Source organism: Papaver somniferum, chromosome 8 (assembly GCF_003573695.1).
Source record: "Papaver somniferum cultivar HN1 chromosome 8, ASM357369v1, whole genome shotgun sequence".
NCBI lineage: Eukaryota > Viridiplantae > Streptophyta > Magnoliopsida > Ranunculales > Papaveraceae > Papaver > Papaver somniferum.
Window position 1 is genome coordinate 149,596,878 of NC_039365.1, and position 15,928 is coordinate 149,612,805.

At 35.1% G+C, this 15,928-nt stretch overlaps 1 long non-coding RNA gene and 3 other non-coding genes across 13 annotated transcripts; all 4 read left to right on the forward strand.

Moving 5' to 3' along the window:
• Positions 1–8,422: 8,422 nt before the first annotated feature.
• LOC113303467 lies at positions 8,423–15,890 on the forward strand. Of its 10 annotated transcripts, none has more exons than XR_003337521.1 (5): positions 8,423–8,564; positions 8,775–9,040; positions 9,195–9,583; positions 9,683–15,374; positions 15,505–15,890. It is a non-coding gene; the product is annotated as an uncharacterized LOC113303467 (long non-coding RNA). The 10 variants fall into 10 exon arrangements; XR_003337524.1 differs by having other exon boundaries at positions 8,463–9,040; positions 9,683–14,816; positions 14,897–15,374; XR_003337523.1 differs by having other exon boundaries at positions 8,463–9,040; positions 9,683–10,743; positions 10,831–15,374.
• On the forward strand, positions 11,217–11,326 carry LOC113307314. The gene has a single exon (XR_003339103.1). It is a non-coding gene; the product is annotated as a small nucleolar RNA Z152/R70/R12 (small nucleolar RNA).
• LOC113307373 lies at positions 11,998–12,142 on the forward strand. Its single transcript, XR_003339150.1, has one exon. It is a non-coding gene; the product is annotated as a small nucleolar RNA snoR135 (small nucleolar RNA).
• On the forward strand, positions 12,490–12,571 carry LOC113307048. The gene has a single exon (XR_003339014.1). It is a non-coding gene; the product is annotated as a small nucleolar RNA SNORD25 (small nucleolar RNA).
• Positions 15,891–15,928: the final 38 nt, after the last annotated feature.

Below are 15,928 nucleotides of genomic sequence, written 5' to 3' on the forward strand. Positions count from 1 at the left end.
AAAATCCTAGTGGTTAAGGATTGTCTTCGTAAAGCTCAGAGTAGGCAGAAAATTTATGCAGATAGGAAGCGTCAACTATTAACTATTGAAGTTAGAGATGAAGTTTTACTCAAGGTTTCTCCGATGAAAGGAGTAATGAGGTTTGGGAAGAAAGGGAAATTGACTCCTAGGTTTATAGGACCTTTTCCTATAACTAAGAAGATCGAAAACGTGGCATACCTGTTAGATTTACCATCGCAATTGTCCGGGGGAACAATGTATTTCATGTCTCGATGTTACGTAAACACTTAAGGGATGAGGAGCGATCTCAACAAGCAGATCTTAGTGAGTTAGTGGTGAAACCGGATGCCCTGAAGAAAAAGGTGTTCGTATCGTCGAAAGACAAGTTAGGCAATTACGATATCGGGCCATACCATTTGTCAAGGTGCAATGGAATGCACAAAACGAGCGAGAGACTTCTTGGGAGCGTGAGGATGTTATTAGTCATTCTCACCCGCACCTTTTTAGTAATGAGGTAAATCTGATTCTGAGGATGGAATCCCTTTTATAGTGGGGTAGACTGTAATGCCCATTGATTTGTCTTCCCTGTGTAAATAAAATTGTATTAGAACAACATAATATCGGTCACTTTAGCTATTGATAGGCACCCCGTATTAATTAAGGGTGTTTTACTTGGTTGACTCTAAACTTTTGACTTAGTATTAATAAGTAGGGTTAGTGGAATTTATGTATATTCCTTTTACGGGAATAGGGTTTACATTAGTGCGGCGATTAAACAGACAAGAGATAGGAGAAAATTAGTAGAGAGAAAAGAATACCAGTGGTGCGGGCGGTAAGTCTTTAGTTAGTTTTGGTCTTTTATTTTCTCTCATGATGATTTTGGTTGTATTTTTGATTGGATCTTCTTTCTCTGTGTGTTGATGTTTTGTATCTTTAGGACTTGATAATTGAAGGAGCTTCAACCCAAGGAATCGATCGAACTGCTAGCATATCTTAAGGCAAGTTTATTCGGTTTCTTAGTCTCGGATAGACGTAGAATTGACTAACAAATAACTCATAAATTGTGTGACTTATGTTGGAACTAGTGTTGCATTATCTCCGTTCGGTAATTCTGTCAGTTCGTGATTTTACCTAACTTTCCTTGTTGATTATTATTGGAGGTCCAATGAAGAGGGTGGGTACACCAGGTTCTTAGTTTGTGATACAGTGAACATGGTGGAAAACAACAAAACCTAGATTTCTAATCATCTAGTGCTAATAGGACGATTGCTCAGTTTCCGTCTAGTTCTGATATAAATACTCAATCATTTCGCTACAAGTGTTAATAAATCTAGATATTTAATAAGTCACTAAGTTAGTATTTTGTGGCCTGCAAGTGGGATAAGATAGTCCAGGCGTGTTTATGTTATAAGCTGGTGAGTATTGATGACAATGGGTGGAGTATTTTATGGCACTCAAGAAAATGTGCAGGTTAAGCACTAAACGCTAGTGGTTAGGTGGATTTATGTTGGTGGAATTTGTGGTGATTTATGGGTGGAGATACGGTAGTTTAGAGTGCGAGACTTACGCTAGTGAAACATAGAATGAATCTTAAGTCAGTTTGCTATTGTGTGGGTGCAGGAGACTCACCATCCATGTTAGTGCACTTTTCTTTTTTATTGGTCAGAGATTCTTTTAGCAAAGTTCCCTGTAGGCTAATGCTCATTTTTAAAATTTTATATTGAGTGTTAACTGACATGAAATGTTCTTACTGCGTATAATTTGACGACGGGGTGTGTGTATTTTATCGACAGTCTCACTGTTTAGATGATAAAATTTCCTGAATCCCGGTTGGTATTTCGTATGCATGGAGGCTTTATGTAAGTCTCGAAACTGGTGGTCTTTCATCTCAGAAAAAGGATATTTGAGATAGGTAATATGTTCTCAAGTATAGTTGTATACATATATGTATACTTCTGTTGAACGATTTGTTGCGGATATGTTCTGAACTCGGTATAGTGTTATTGCAGATATGTCCCGATATAGCACTACGGTAGAGGTTTGATAGGTAGAAAGCTCTTGTTTGATTCATGCTTTCAATGACTGTTCGAATTTAGGAAAAACTTAAAATTTTAATTTGGTGGTTGTTCTATTCGTAACACATAGCTTGTTATTTAATTCTCCTAGTGATATACTTGGCTTGTGACTTATTTGTATATCCTTTTTATATCTTTCGTGGCTCGGCGATCGAGTGAACTTGCTTGGACTTTAACTCCCGTTGATTATTTTCAGGTATTAGTAAGGATCGTGAAGGAGTTTGATTGATTCCAGCGTCGATGGATATTCAAAAGATATCTAATTGAGGGTGGACATCTGCACTTCTTCTTTAATTTTAATTTTTCCGTTATGTAGTTATGAGGCAGTGGGGATACTTGCTTCGGGTAGACTTCATTATTATTTTCTTTTGTTAGTTCCAGTTAAAGGTGGATTATATTATTGAAGTCTAGTACACCGTTTTTATTCTTTAGACATCTTCATTATTTTGCTAAGAAATAAATTTTCCTTTTGCATATGCAATTGTAATGGAATTATGTTCCTAGTTTTATGTGAGTTATGTACCTTGTTGCAGGAAATTAACGGCTTACTTTCTATTTAATCATCGGCCGGGGTTATATTGAAAGTAGGGTTGTTGCAGCTTAACAATCATATTAACATCTTTTCCATCCGTAGAAATGATGCTTGGAGTCTCCATAAAATTAAAATATTGGATTTGTTAAAAAAAACAAAAAAACAACAGCTCCACAAGCAACCTTTTGATAGAAAGAGTTTCAAAAAAGGAAAAGAATGTAGGGTTACAGCTCCTATATGCAAAGCAGTAAGGTTCACGTATGATCAACACAAACAACCCTAAGAAAGGTAAAAATGTCGATTCCCCCTCCCCCTTTTTTTATATTCAAGTAGGGAAAATTCTTTTCAATACCATTATATGAAGATATGAAAAGAATAAACAAAAATTCAGAAAACAAAATTCAGAATACAAACTAGAAAAGTTTCTGACCCTAGAGCCCTATTGTGCGCAACTCTTGTCTCTTCTCGAAATACGGGCATATGGGACAAGATGCACTTTCAAAACAATTAGTCTATTTTGGGATGAACGATAATCTGTCCACCACATGGTTCCTCCACGGAATTTTTAACACCCCTTTTTATAGGTCACTTAGACCTAGTTCTTTTTTGTAGTGATCTAGTATTTTCCTTAGAAATCAACTTCTTAGGAGATGATTAAAAGTTACATACCTCGGATGGATTTGACTTTAAAAAAAGATTGAGATTGTTTGCTAATTGATTATCTCTCCGTTGAAGTTTGTTGACACATTTTACTTTATGTTTGTACTTGAAACAATTAGAGAGTTCATGACCCTTAATAGTACAATAAAAACATGTCAATGTGGAGGATGGTTCAAGCACCATAACTGATCATGCTGCTAAACAAAGCGAAGTACCTGAAACATCTGAGATAGAGTTTTCATTGGACAAATTAAAATCAATTTCATCCTCCAGGTCTGTCGAAGGTATGTCTCCGGGAAAAATATCAACGTTGATATGAGTATTGCTACAATCATCCAAATTGATATATTCACCAAGGAGTGCTACACTTGATTTTTCATCTTCCATAGAATCGTAGTGATCAAATGTTTTATCAAGAGTTGCAGCAAGACCTTTGTTCCCAGTGTATTTTCTACGATTTGGACACTCATTAGAAAAATGACCAAAACTTTTACACTTGAAGCACTATGGCATATCCTCATCATCAGTGTAGGCAGTATCCCTGCTTTTAGGAGGACCACGATCATGAGGCTTAAACGATGATCTAGGTTTATCTCTGGTGAATCATTTACTTTTCTTCAAAAGAAGATCTCTAAACTGTCTTGTGATCACATAAACTGAATTGTCAAGATCTTCATCTGATGATTCAGTCTCGATAGGATCATCCATAGAGTTGCCAACACTTTTACTCTGATCAAGTAGTTTAGTGTTCTTTAGTATTTTGAAAGCAATATCCTTTCAAGCTTTGAATGAATGCTCGTGATCAAAGATATTTAACTTTCCAACAAGTGTATTCCTAGAAAGTCTTTCATGGTTATTTCCCTCAACAATGGCATCAAATAGTTTTATCTCTTTCTCAATACAATCAGTAAAACAACTGGATAGAAATCCTTGAGACTGATTGAGATGAGAATAACTTGGACGGTAACGAATACCAATGCCCAACTGCTAATCAATTTATATCCAACAATCAAGGTCAGATTTATCAACTGATTGAACTATGCACAAACTGTGATATTTCAATTGTATAACCAAATATGATGCGAAAAAGAAATTACACAGACACCAGAAATTTTGTTAACGAGGAAACCGCAAATGCATAAAAATACCGGGACCTAGTCCAGATTGAATACCACATTGTATTAAGCTGCTACAGACTCTATCCTACTACAAGTTAACTTCGGAATGGAATGTATTTGAGCCCTAACCAAGTCTCACACCTATTAAGATACAGTCGCGTTACTTATGCCTCCAGAACCACGCCGGATTCTGCACACTTGATTACCGTATCTAATCTCACCCACAACTAAGATTTGCTACGACCTAAGGTCGAAGACTTATAAACAAATTTGTCTCCCACAGATATGTCTATTTTTTTTTCTTTTTGTTCCGTATTTTGATAAAAAGATCAAAGGTGAACAGGAACCCACTAATAATCCGCTCTTATACTCCTGAAGAGAAGCGTAGAATATTAGTCACCTCACATAACCTAACTGATTAGCAGAAGAAGTTATTGCGGAATCACAAGAGTCTGTGACGAAAAACTGTTGTGATTACTTTTTATATCTTACTTATCCGAGGTAAATCCCGATTAAATATTAGAGAAGATAAAACTCAATTTGATAGAACAAGTAAGATCAGAATACGCAGGTATAGAGAAAATAGTCGGATCTTGCTTCACGAATCCCAAATGAAGTCTTAAAGTCGTTAACCTAATAATGATTTTGGAAAAACCTAAGTTAAAAGATAATCGAATCTAGTTTTCAACTAGGACACACAAAAGTGTCGGGATTAGGTTTCCTAGATGCTAGAGTTCTCCATTATATAGTCTTTCAAATCAGGGTTGTTTACAATCAAAACTAAGATAGCTTAGTAACAAAGCAATTAATATTCACCGTTAGATGAACTCCTGATTTAAGATTCAAGCTAAGTCTAATTAGAAACTAAGCAATTAATCTTTATCGTTAGATGGTCTTAGATTGTTACACGCAAATGAAATAGATAAGCGAGATAAACTCGACTCGAAATGTCAAATGTGTATAATGTAAAGTGTCTATATAGCTATACGAATTAGTCTCATTAAAAGATTGAATAGAATAGACTTCTTAGTGATAGATAAGCTTTAGTCTCCACATACATTTTATTGATGAAGTTCCTCCAAGCTCCTTAGTAGATCTTCTTCTTGAATTCGTGAATTTCAAGTCTAAAGTTCAACTAAACATTCTATACTAATCCGAGGCATAGCTATAAGTAGACTAGAAATCAAGTATATAGTTTTGATCAAATAAACTTGACAAACAAGCTTGAGATATCAACGCTTTCAAGTTCGACCGAGCAGTGCTCTAACAGTGGGAGGGTGGGAAGAGTCGTATTATACGGAATTTGGAACATGAGGTCACTTTTTTAGTCATCTTTTATAAGACAATTTTTTCCATAGTGCAAATGATTATGAATTTCAACCAAATATTTTGATGATATGTTCATCTTATTAAACATTTGATATATTTTTTGGACACAATTTAATCATTTTTTATAAATAGAATTCAACATTACACATAGTGCATAATGTTCATGATTTATCCAAATATTCCATCTAAAATGGGAATGGATCAAGTTCAATTCATTTTATATAGATCTGATTTTAGAAATAAGCCAAAAGGGAATAAGTCATCAAATGGTCATTTCTGAATCGATCAAGCTGCGAAGAACATGAATAATCAAATAGTGATGTTGTGACACAATGACACGCATTACTTCATATTATTTTATTTTTATTTATCTGATTTGGGCATGCATTTGAATTTTGTCTTGTTTACGGTTGACAAAAGTCATGTATGCCATTAACTAACAAGGAAAACGTTAGTATATGATATAGTAAACTCAGGTAATTGTGCATGGAATCTTCCTCTTATCAACTCAATTTCCCCCGCTGATATTGCTTCCAAAATTAGTAATATCTATCTCTTCAAGGATAAAAACCACACTCTTAAGAAAGATCAACTTAGATGGACCCTAACTAAAACAGGGGAATATAAAGTTAAATCCGTGTATGATAAATTGAATGAAACTGGTATAGAAATTGTTAGTTTATATTTACCTGATTCTTTTTGGAAATCTACGTGGAGGTTAGATATCTCTCAAAAAAATAAGATACTTTTTATAGAAATGCTTACATAATGTTTTATCTACAAACTCTAAGATATTTGGAAAAATAAAAGATGTTGATCCTCATTCTACTATGTGTGGAATGGAAACTGAAACTAATGAACACCTTTTATTTCAGTGTCACTATGCTAAGGAAGTATGGAACTCAGCTTCTAACCCTATCTCTTTATATATAGATAATTCAAGTAAGATCTTAGACGTAAGGATTCGATTCAAAACCCTAGGAAGGAAATCTCGTTAGAACTAATGCTTACTAAGATGTGGTTTATCTGGAAAGAGAGATGCAATAGAGTTTTTGATGATAAATCTAAAACAACTACCAGTTTACCTCTAGAAATTTAGGGGCACATTTCTTTCTGGTCCAAAAGAACTAGTAAAACTGTCAAGATAAAGAAAGGTTCATAAGAAGATAAAAAATACTGTTTGGGAAGCACCACAAAAGGACACCTTAAAATTAATGTAGACGCGGCTTGAAACTCTGACATTTTACCATCTAGTTATGCCTTAATCATGAGGGATGATGCAGGAATTCAGAATGAGGAAGAGCAGGACATCAACAAGTAGGGACCCTCAAGAAGCAGAATCTATTGGGGTGATGCAGACATCCATTTGGGCAAAGGAGAAAGGACTCAAGAACTTCAGCATGGAAGGAGACTGTGAAAGCCTTTTCAATTACTTTCATGGAAAGAATTCAGAACTTCTTAGCGGGCTAAAGCTTGTCTTGATGAGGCAGATATGATAACAAACTTATGCAACAAATTTTTGGATTATCATTTTATTCATAGACTAGGAAATATGGTAGAGGATACTTTATATAAATATGTAAGAAACTTAAATTCAAATTTAAATTGGGAGACTACCCCCCGCCCTGTATTCAGCATCATCTATGAGTAAATAAAACTAATATAACGAGATCTCCTCAAAGATCGATATTAGATGACTCTACTTCTATTGTAATGCAGGCCCTTTTTGAGTCTTAGTTGTTCTATGAAATATCTTATTCACAAAAAGAAAAAAAAATATTTAATAGATGAAAATATGGCATGCAAACGATGGAAAGTTGAAAGAAAAGAACAAATCATCCAACAAATTCAATTTCATTATCGAGTATAAAGAAAAAAAACATCCTGCAAGTAAGAGAGAAAACATGCATATAGGCTTAAGTAATGTCCCACCCATCTTTGGCACGCCATTGATGCAATTGAATAAGGATCTAAATCTGGCACATGTTAAGCTAATTGCTGCTATATCTAGTTAAAGTACGAAAATAAAGGAAGTAATACATCTACCGATATTTTCTCTCGAATAAAATCCCGATAAGGGGTCGTGTGGCCCTGGAAATGCCTTTGTACATTAGGATTATAAATGGTGTTATGGTGGGTCCCCCACTGTTTTTCTCACTCGACAGAAATCATCCGTAAAGGTAGCATTTTCTCAAAAATAATCCAACAAAAAGAAAAAAGTCTTGATTTAAGCCAAGGATAATAGTCCCACACGTTCATAATATCTCCCTAACGTAAAAAAGGACCACTCCACTCGTAGTTAATTGAATTTGAGTTGGATGGCCACGCACTCTAACAAATACAATATCAATCATGCATCGCCTACTAAGTTCTTTGCCCCTGATGCCATTAACCTCGTGCGATTTCGCATCTTTGGATTCTCTGAAAGATTCATCCGCACAATCTATCTATCTATCTAATCTAGCTAATCTAATCTAACTAAATGATAATTGAATTCTAAATCTCAATTTTCCTTCATTCCGATCCCACAAGAATCTGATTGAATCCTAAATCTCAATTTTTCTTCATTCTGACCCCACAAAAATCTGATGTGGACAATCTGGTGAGAGTATTACCAAATAACACTCGTTGATTGATTCTAGCCCCATACAATTACTTAACTTCTTTTGTTTACACTCTGCTTACATGTTCCATAATCGGACAAACCCATCAAACCTCTCCCACTTCCAACATCCAAAACTGCTCAAAATCTCTCTGAAACTCCCCACTTCAGTAACCATTAAAAATGCGGAAGCTAAAGACCAAATAAAATCAAATGTGGGAAATCCTTCGTGAAACCCCACTTGCAAGGTATGTAACTTTTACTCGGTCTTTTGGGTTTCTATTTGTTGTGGAAACCCTAGCTTTCATATCTCAGAGTCAGTTTAATTCATATGATTTGAATATATTTCCTGCTTAAGTTTTTGTGTCTATGTTGTGATAATTATTTATGTTGCTTCATTGTTACCTACTTAGTATTTTGAGTTTCTGAACTGATTTCTTGAATGAACTTTGTCTTAGAGATACGGGGATCAACCAGTTAAGAAATTTATGGTGATTTAATAGATCAATACTTCTGTTGGGTTGTTATTGGTATGAATTTTGGTTATAATATTGATTGTGATATTGCTTGGAAGAAGAAGAAGAGGAGGTTGAGAACAATAGTCTTGCAATTCTCGAGTGAAAACAGCAAAGAAAAACCCGCATTCAAAAGGTTAAACATATGTGAGGGGTGTTCTCCAAATTTGAACCATCCTCTTAAATCTGAAGGATAAAAATGAAGATAGGTCAACACACAAGCTCTTTTAACTTTGAATTATTATTATTTTTTTTTCATTTATTTCTTTTGATTTCAATGTCTTTAAAGTGAACCCAACGTCATATTAGGGGATATTTGTAAATGATTTCTTATTTTTCTGGTATCCACGTTGTTAACTCTAGATGCCTATATTGAACATGCAAAGAAGGAACTGAAATTGGTTGATGTTGAAATCTTGGCAATTATCGAGGAAATTGGAATCTCGCGCAAGCCATTAGAGAAGGTTATAGCATATATCATCATTACATTGAATTTTAGATTGTTTTGTAGCTTTAACTTTGCTTCTTTTCCTCTGCAGACTAATCTGGAAAATAGTGATCTGGTATTTTTTCTATTTTAGCAAAGTTTCAGGATGCGTCATTTTTTCAGCAAAGAGTAGTTTAATGAACCGGGTAATAAAATGTATGATTAGGAGGGAATTGCAAGAGTAGAATGTAAGACCTAATCTTGAAAATGTGTTCTGCAGAATCTTCATATCATAAGCCTGCCCATATGCCTGATACTATACTTGGTAAGCCATTCAAAGATGTTAAGAACCATTGCACATTAATGCATGCGAGTTTCAAAGCACTTGGTGACTCTGTTTGTAATATTGAAATTCTAATTGCAGATTTTGCTTAAAATGCAGTAGGAAGAGTTTCTCCTGTTAATTCTGACAACCCTGCTAATCCAAAGGTACGAGCTTCATTTTCATATTTGACCCTTTCTATTTTGAAATTCCACCTGCATTATAGTTATATTGTTAGGTGGTTGGACTTCTACATTTTAATGCATGCCTTATGACTGGAATTCTCATACCATGACTGGAATGCCGATGTGTCTGAGTTGTGCTAGCCTTATATGTGCACCATTTTTCTACCTCTTTAGATTTAGTTTCTTTAGGATAGCGCTTGAACTCTAGGTTGATGGAATGTCTGGGGCCTCCTCCCCTTTTTGTTAGCAGACTGTTATTAACAGTCGACACCATATTGATTAAAAATATGTTTGAATGTATAGATGTGGCTTCCGTAATGCTGGGTCACATTTTTCTATTTCCTATAGCAGAAATAATGTGTTCACACGCATTATTGGCTTGGTGCCTGTCCCCATGGTTCGATTGATGAACTTTTTCTCATATGAGCAGTTTTTTTGTGTATTCTTATTCACGTAATCAAGTCATGTTCTCAAAGCTTTGTAGTTTTAAATTCAAAAAATGGCAAAACTTCTGTGAAGGTACAATTACAAAGTAAAGATACAAACTCTTAAAGTTTTTATCATTATTCCGTATTTTGTCTCATTATTCCTCATATGAGCAGTTTTTTTGTGTATTCTTATTCACGTAATCAAGTCATGTTCTCAAACCTTTGTAGTTTTAAATTCAACAAATGACAAAACTGTTCTGTGAAGATACAATTACAAAGTAAAGATACAAACTCTTACAGTTTTTATCATTATTCCATATTTTGTCTCACTTTTAAAAGTTGTATACAGTTGTTTTCTTTTAAATTGGTTGCTTGATTGATGGCTTGCTTTCTTCTTAATCGTATTGTCTATTTAATTTTTTTGGATTAGAGATGTCTTAGGTCAAGACTACAGTGGTCACACCGGTAGTTTGATTTAAGTGGACGACCGACCTTCTGCCGATTGTAGTTTCCAGCAGGCCCACATACGACTGGTGGTCGCCCACCAAATGTAACCAACTCCTTTTGCATGTAACTTCCTTTTATCTCTATGTTAGCTCCAATATTGATTGATATCCCTCTTTCGGTTTGGTTATAGTCGACACCAGGTTATGGGACTTCTACCGGAGAAAATTAATTTTCTTCCACCAGAGCAACGAGATCAAGTAGTTCAATTCCAACGAATGTTTCGGTATAACTCTAGCAAACTATTTTTCTTTTGTGTTGGTTGACCAGCACAGTTACATAAGATTCATGAGAGCGATGCAGCTGTGCAGATGGTAGAGACCAAATTGACTTGGCAAAAGATGCTCAGATGTTTCAGTTAATTTAAATATTAGTTCACTTACAATTTACATTATTCGGTATTATCAATTTATAAACTTTGAGGCTTTGAGGTTTATGGTGAATTTTAGATTGTTTGGTAGCTTACATTTTACATTCACATTTATTATAAGATTTGAGTTTCAATCGATTTATGATTTCGATGCAATGATGAGTTGAAGCGCATGGGAGTGCGTATAGGGCAGTGGGGAAGACATAAAAATCTTTGCCGTGAGCCTTTAACAAAAACGACTTCTCCTTCCACTGAGCTCGAGTATCTCTATAGATTCCTTTTTCCGGTTCACTTGTATTTTGTTTATGATAAGCAAAAGCACACAGGTTAGTACGTTAAGTTTTCCATTGAAAAATCTGTTCCTTCTTTTTTCTCATGTAAGTCTACAAGCTAATTGGTTTTCTCGGATAGCAGATTAGCACACTCGAAGGCTTACAGGTGACATTTTCATAAAGACCTGATAAGCTCAAAAGTTGTGCAAAATCTTTCTAGTCGTTCTGTTTTATCCTCTTGTGTTAGGTTTTTTGTAAACTTTTACATTTGGATCCTTTGTAGAAAGACTAACATCTTGAAGATTATATGAAGATTATATGTAGTTCATTATTAATGCTGATTATTGCTAATAATTTAATGTTAACAATAATAATTGATTGATTATAATTTTAGAGTTAATGAATTTATTATTCAGAGATGTTTGTGTATTGGAGCTATCTGCGGAACTGAGTTTTGCTGAAGTTGTGCAGTTGAGTTTTATATAATCTATTGGTTTATCAACAATCATTTTCTTCACAACATATTCTTCACAACAACAACAATCAAATCATTTCTCCACATTTGTAATTTTTCTTTTTTCCAGTGTCTTTCAGTTTTATCAGGATGTGTACTATATAGTGTCTTTTTATTTTGTTGATAGTTTTGGAGGTATTTTAAAATGCAGAGATATGTGTGTATTGGAATTGTGCTTCAAATGCACTTTCATCCGAAAGAATTCTCTGCAAAATTGATTTTTGGTGAAAGTGGGCAGTTGAGTTTCATGCAATCTATTGATTTATCAACAATCATTTTCTCCACATCGTTTCCATATTGATTTTTTTGGTAGGATTTGTAAGTTTTGCTCACATTACTATTGCTCTTGAAATTTCAGTCAGATGTTTTGCACCTTCTGCTTCAGTTTGAACTAGAATCCCGTGACGATGTTTGTTTTTACAAATCATTTCTTTGACAATGTTTGTTTTTACAAATCATTTGGCTTCATTATGGTTCCGTTGACGCAAAATTATGTTGTTGCTCTATTTATTCTCTTATTTTCAGTTGTTTTGGGTAAGTTTTTGTAAACTTCAAAATTTTGGAAATTCTCTTTTGTGGTTGCTTTTTTGATTCTTGAAAAGTGGTTGGGTAAATTTAGTTTTGGGACGGGATGTTGATGCTGATGATGACTACACATAGACCTGTAATGATTGCGGAGATGACCACAGAACTTGAACATCTAAGGGGCTGAGGCATATTTGTCTTTCAAAGCACTTTAATATGTCTTATTAAATTTAGCTTTTCCTTCCAAGGCAACGAGTCTTCCCATGCTTCTTTTTTTTTGAGGGGAATGTTGTGTTGGAGGTGATGATCATTTCCTGAACATTTGAAGTGAGAGCTTTCACCTTTTGCCAGGCTTGAGAGCTAATGCTGTCAATTCAAAAGGCTCTGTATCTGAGTCAACAGCAGGTGACTTTTAATGTCCTAACCTGACTGCCGCTTAGAGCCGATATTAATTTTACCAGGGTAAGATTGTTTGTAATTCACTTACATGTTGCGAGCCACAATATCTGGTAATATCTCCAAATGTCTATTGTGTTTCATTTTACAGTTGGTTAAAATCCAAGTTCATAAGTATGCTTAGGTTTCAGTAATGTTAAATTTTCGCGAGATAACAATTGAGAATGTTAGATATACACAGTTTACTGTTAGCGTCGTTAGTTTGTCATCTTACAATCCGTTTGTCTGTATATGTAATTTTAACGGTTATTTTCTAAGTCAGGTGCTCAATAATGAAATTTGCTATATGCGGTCTGCCGCTAATCAAGTTGGGAATGACCCAATTGATTGTGGCTACTTCATCTCTAACCAAGACGGAAACATCTCTAAACGCCGTCTCCACCAACGTGCTCATGTTTTTAATCTTGATTGTAATATCAAGATTAAAAATGGCCTCTTTCAGTTCGTGTTTTACTTACGATAGATTTTTCTTTTTTTGTGTTGCAGTGATAATTTTTTAATATATTTTTTTAACTTCATGTAGCCCCCAAGCAGAAATACTGCGAATTTACACATAAGACTATATGGAGGAAAGCAACGCTCTTCGTAGTGATCATTCGGTTAGGATTCATATATGACTCTGACTAGCACTAATGATGTTGCCGGCACAGTGGAACAGGTCAATATGTCACCCCTCATCTTAAATTCATATTGTGATTTACATTAGTTTTTGGTGTATGAGATTGTGATTCTGAAGCAATTGACGGTGGCAACAATTAACTGTGCTTATACAAGTGGACGTCACACAACCTTTTTTTTTTGTTTCAATGGGTGTAGACAAATTTGAGCATAGCATTTGAGGTGTATTTCTGTTTAAATTGAACTATAATATGTCCACAAACAGATGTCACCTTTGATATTGACATTGGCAATAGAAGTATTACAAAGTCACTTTTCCATGTGACTCATATGAGTAATCGCCATTGAGTATCTCTACACTCACAGTTGAATATCTTAGTAGAGAGTTTCCAGAGAGTATCATCCTTACTAGATATCGTTAGCAAACAGTGTTATCAGCCAGCCGCGACTTTATGTACAGATGCAGTAATCATTTATAACGCAGTAATCATTTATAACATCAGTTTTTCTGAGGCTCAGTTAGAGAGTGATTACTTTTAAGGCTAAGGATATTGAAATCTTGCCAAAAGTTAAAAGTTCAGTACATAGCCTATAAATATTAAAATCTTGCCGAAACTTGAAAATGTTGTTTGCACATCCCAGGCTATGAAAATTTAAAGCTTGCCGATAATATCTCAGGCCATTGTTGATTCAAGTCATGGCAGTAGGAAGGTTCCCTTTTTTTTTGTCCTTCATGTCATTTTTTTTTCTTCTGTTAAACGTATTATGAAATGGTATTTTTCGCTGTTGTTTGTTTGTATGGTGATATAAATTTTCGCGAGGTAACAGAGAATATTAGATATGCACAGTTTACTGTTAGCGTCGCTTAGTTTTTCATCTTACAATCCGTCTGTCCGTATATGTAATTTTAATGGTTGTTATATGGGGTTCTGCCGCAAATCAAGTTGGGAATGATCCAATTGATTGTGACTCCACTTCATCTCTAACCAAGGACGGAAACATCTCTAAACGCCGTTGCCACCAACGTGCTAATCTTAGGTGGATGGCTTTATCTTGCCTGCCCTAGGTGTAGCGAAAAATTCTTGGTGAGAATGGTAATCTTTGGTGCACTAAATGTGAAGGCAAAGTTGATATGCCCATCGCAAGGTAATCACCCAAAACTGTGATTTTTCATTATCCGAGATCAATGAATTTTTTTCATCCTTTAATTAACTAATGGAGCGAACAATGGTTCTTTTTTCATCCCACGTTCAATCTTCTCTTTGAAGAAGAGGACCACGCTGGCGCCACAGTCTTTGTGGCTCTGGATAGTCAGGTCCAGAAATTGGTCCGTCAAACGGCAGCAGAGCTCATAATGATCTTCGGTAGTTATTTTGCAGTTCATCTATCAGACTTAAAATAATAATCTGCAACGTCATTGATTATGCATGTTCTATCTTAGCAGAAAAACATTTTGTATGACGAAGCGGAGAAACGGAGCTCAATGCCAGTGCTTGCATGCCGTCCACCACCTCTAATAAGAGTTTGACATAAGAACTTTTTAGTTTCATCATCTTTACTGCATGAACATATACAAGTATAGAATGAGTCATTAGAAAACATGCCCTAGAGCACAACCCAACTTACAAATACATTTATCTATTATGTGATTATTTTTTTTGCTAACAGGATGCATGCCTACGTAGCACTGCTGATAATGGAGGTGGAAGATTTAACTGCCACTGCTGTGTTTGTGGCGAAAAGCATTTGAGATACTGAGCACCAGTGGCTCATCAAATAATGACGTAGATTTGTCCCTAGGCTACACCAAGGAAAAGGACCAGAGGCATTACAATCTGCCAACAGCGAGTGAAATTGCCATCATATTGACGGGAGACCAAAGTTTGAAATCAAGAATGCTGGATATCCTTTTGTACCTTAAGGTAAGCCGTGGGTAAAGGAGAATGCCACCCTGGGTACCTGACACTCCATTATGGAACTGATATGATTTTATTAATTTCCCTTCAAAAAAATTAGTTTTTAAAGCTATTTTTACAATGAAATGTTGTGTAGATAAAGCAGGTGCCATTGTAGTACAGTGGTAACACTGGGTGATGATCAAATAAAAGAGTAGTAAGAAAAAGAGGGGATTGGTAGAACCAGGAAGAAACAAAAATGGAATAAGAAGAAAGAGAAAGCGGACAGAGTTTTGCATCATTTTCATAAATGTATACCCGCTTGGAAGCTTGAAAGTGTTTTAAATGTTTGTCAAAATGTCACGGATTCAAGTCAATCCTAGCCGTTGATCAATGACGACATGGACAACAAACAAAACACGGTTTTTGGATCCTATTTTGACATCTATCTATTCGATCTATTATATAAAGCCATCTACCTTAGTGAAGCTGCAATTCTTTTAGACCATTTTGCCTCCATATGTTTGTTATTACAGGAACAAACTTAAATAAATAGTGAGGGCAGCATTATATTTGCACAA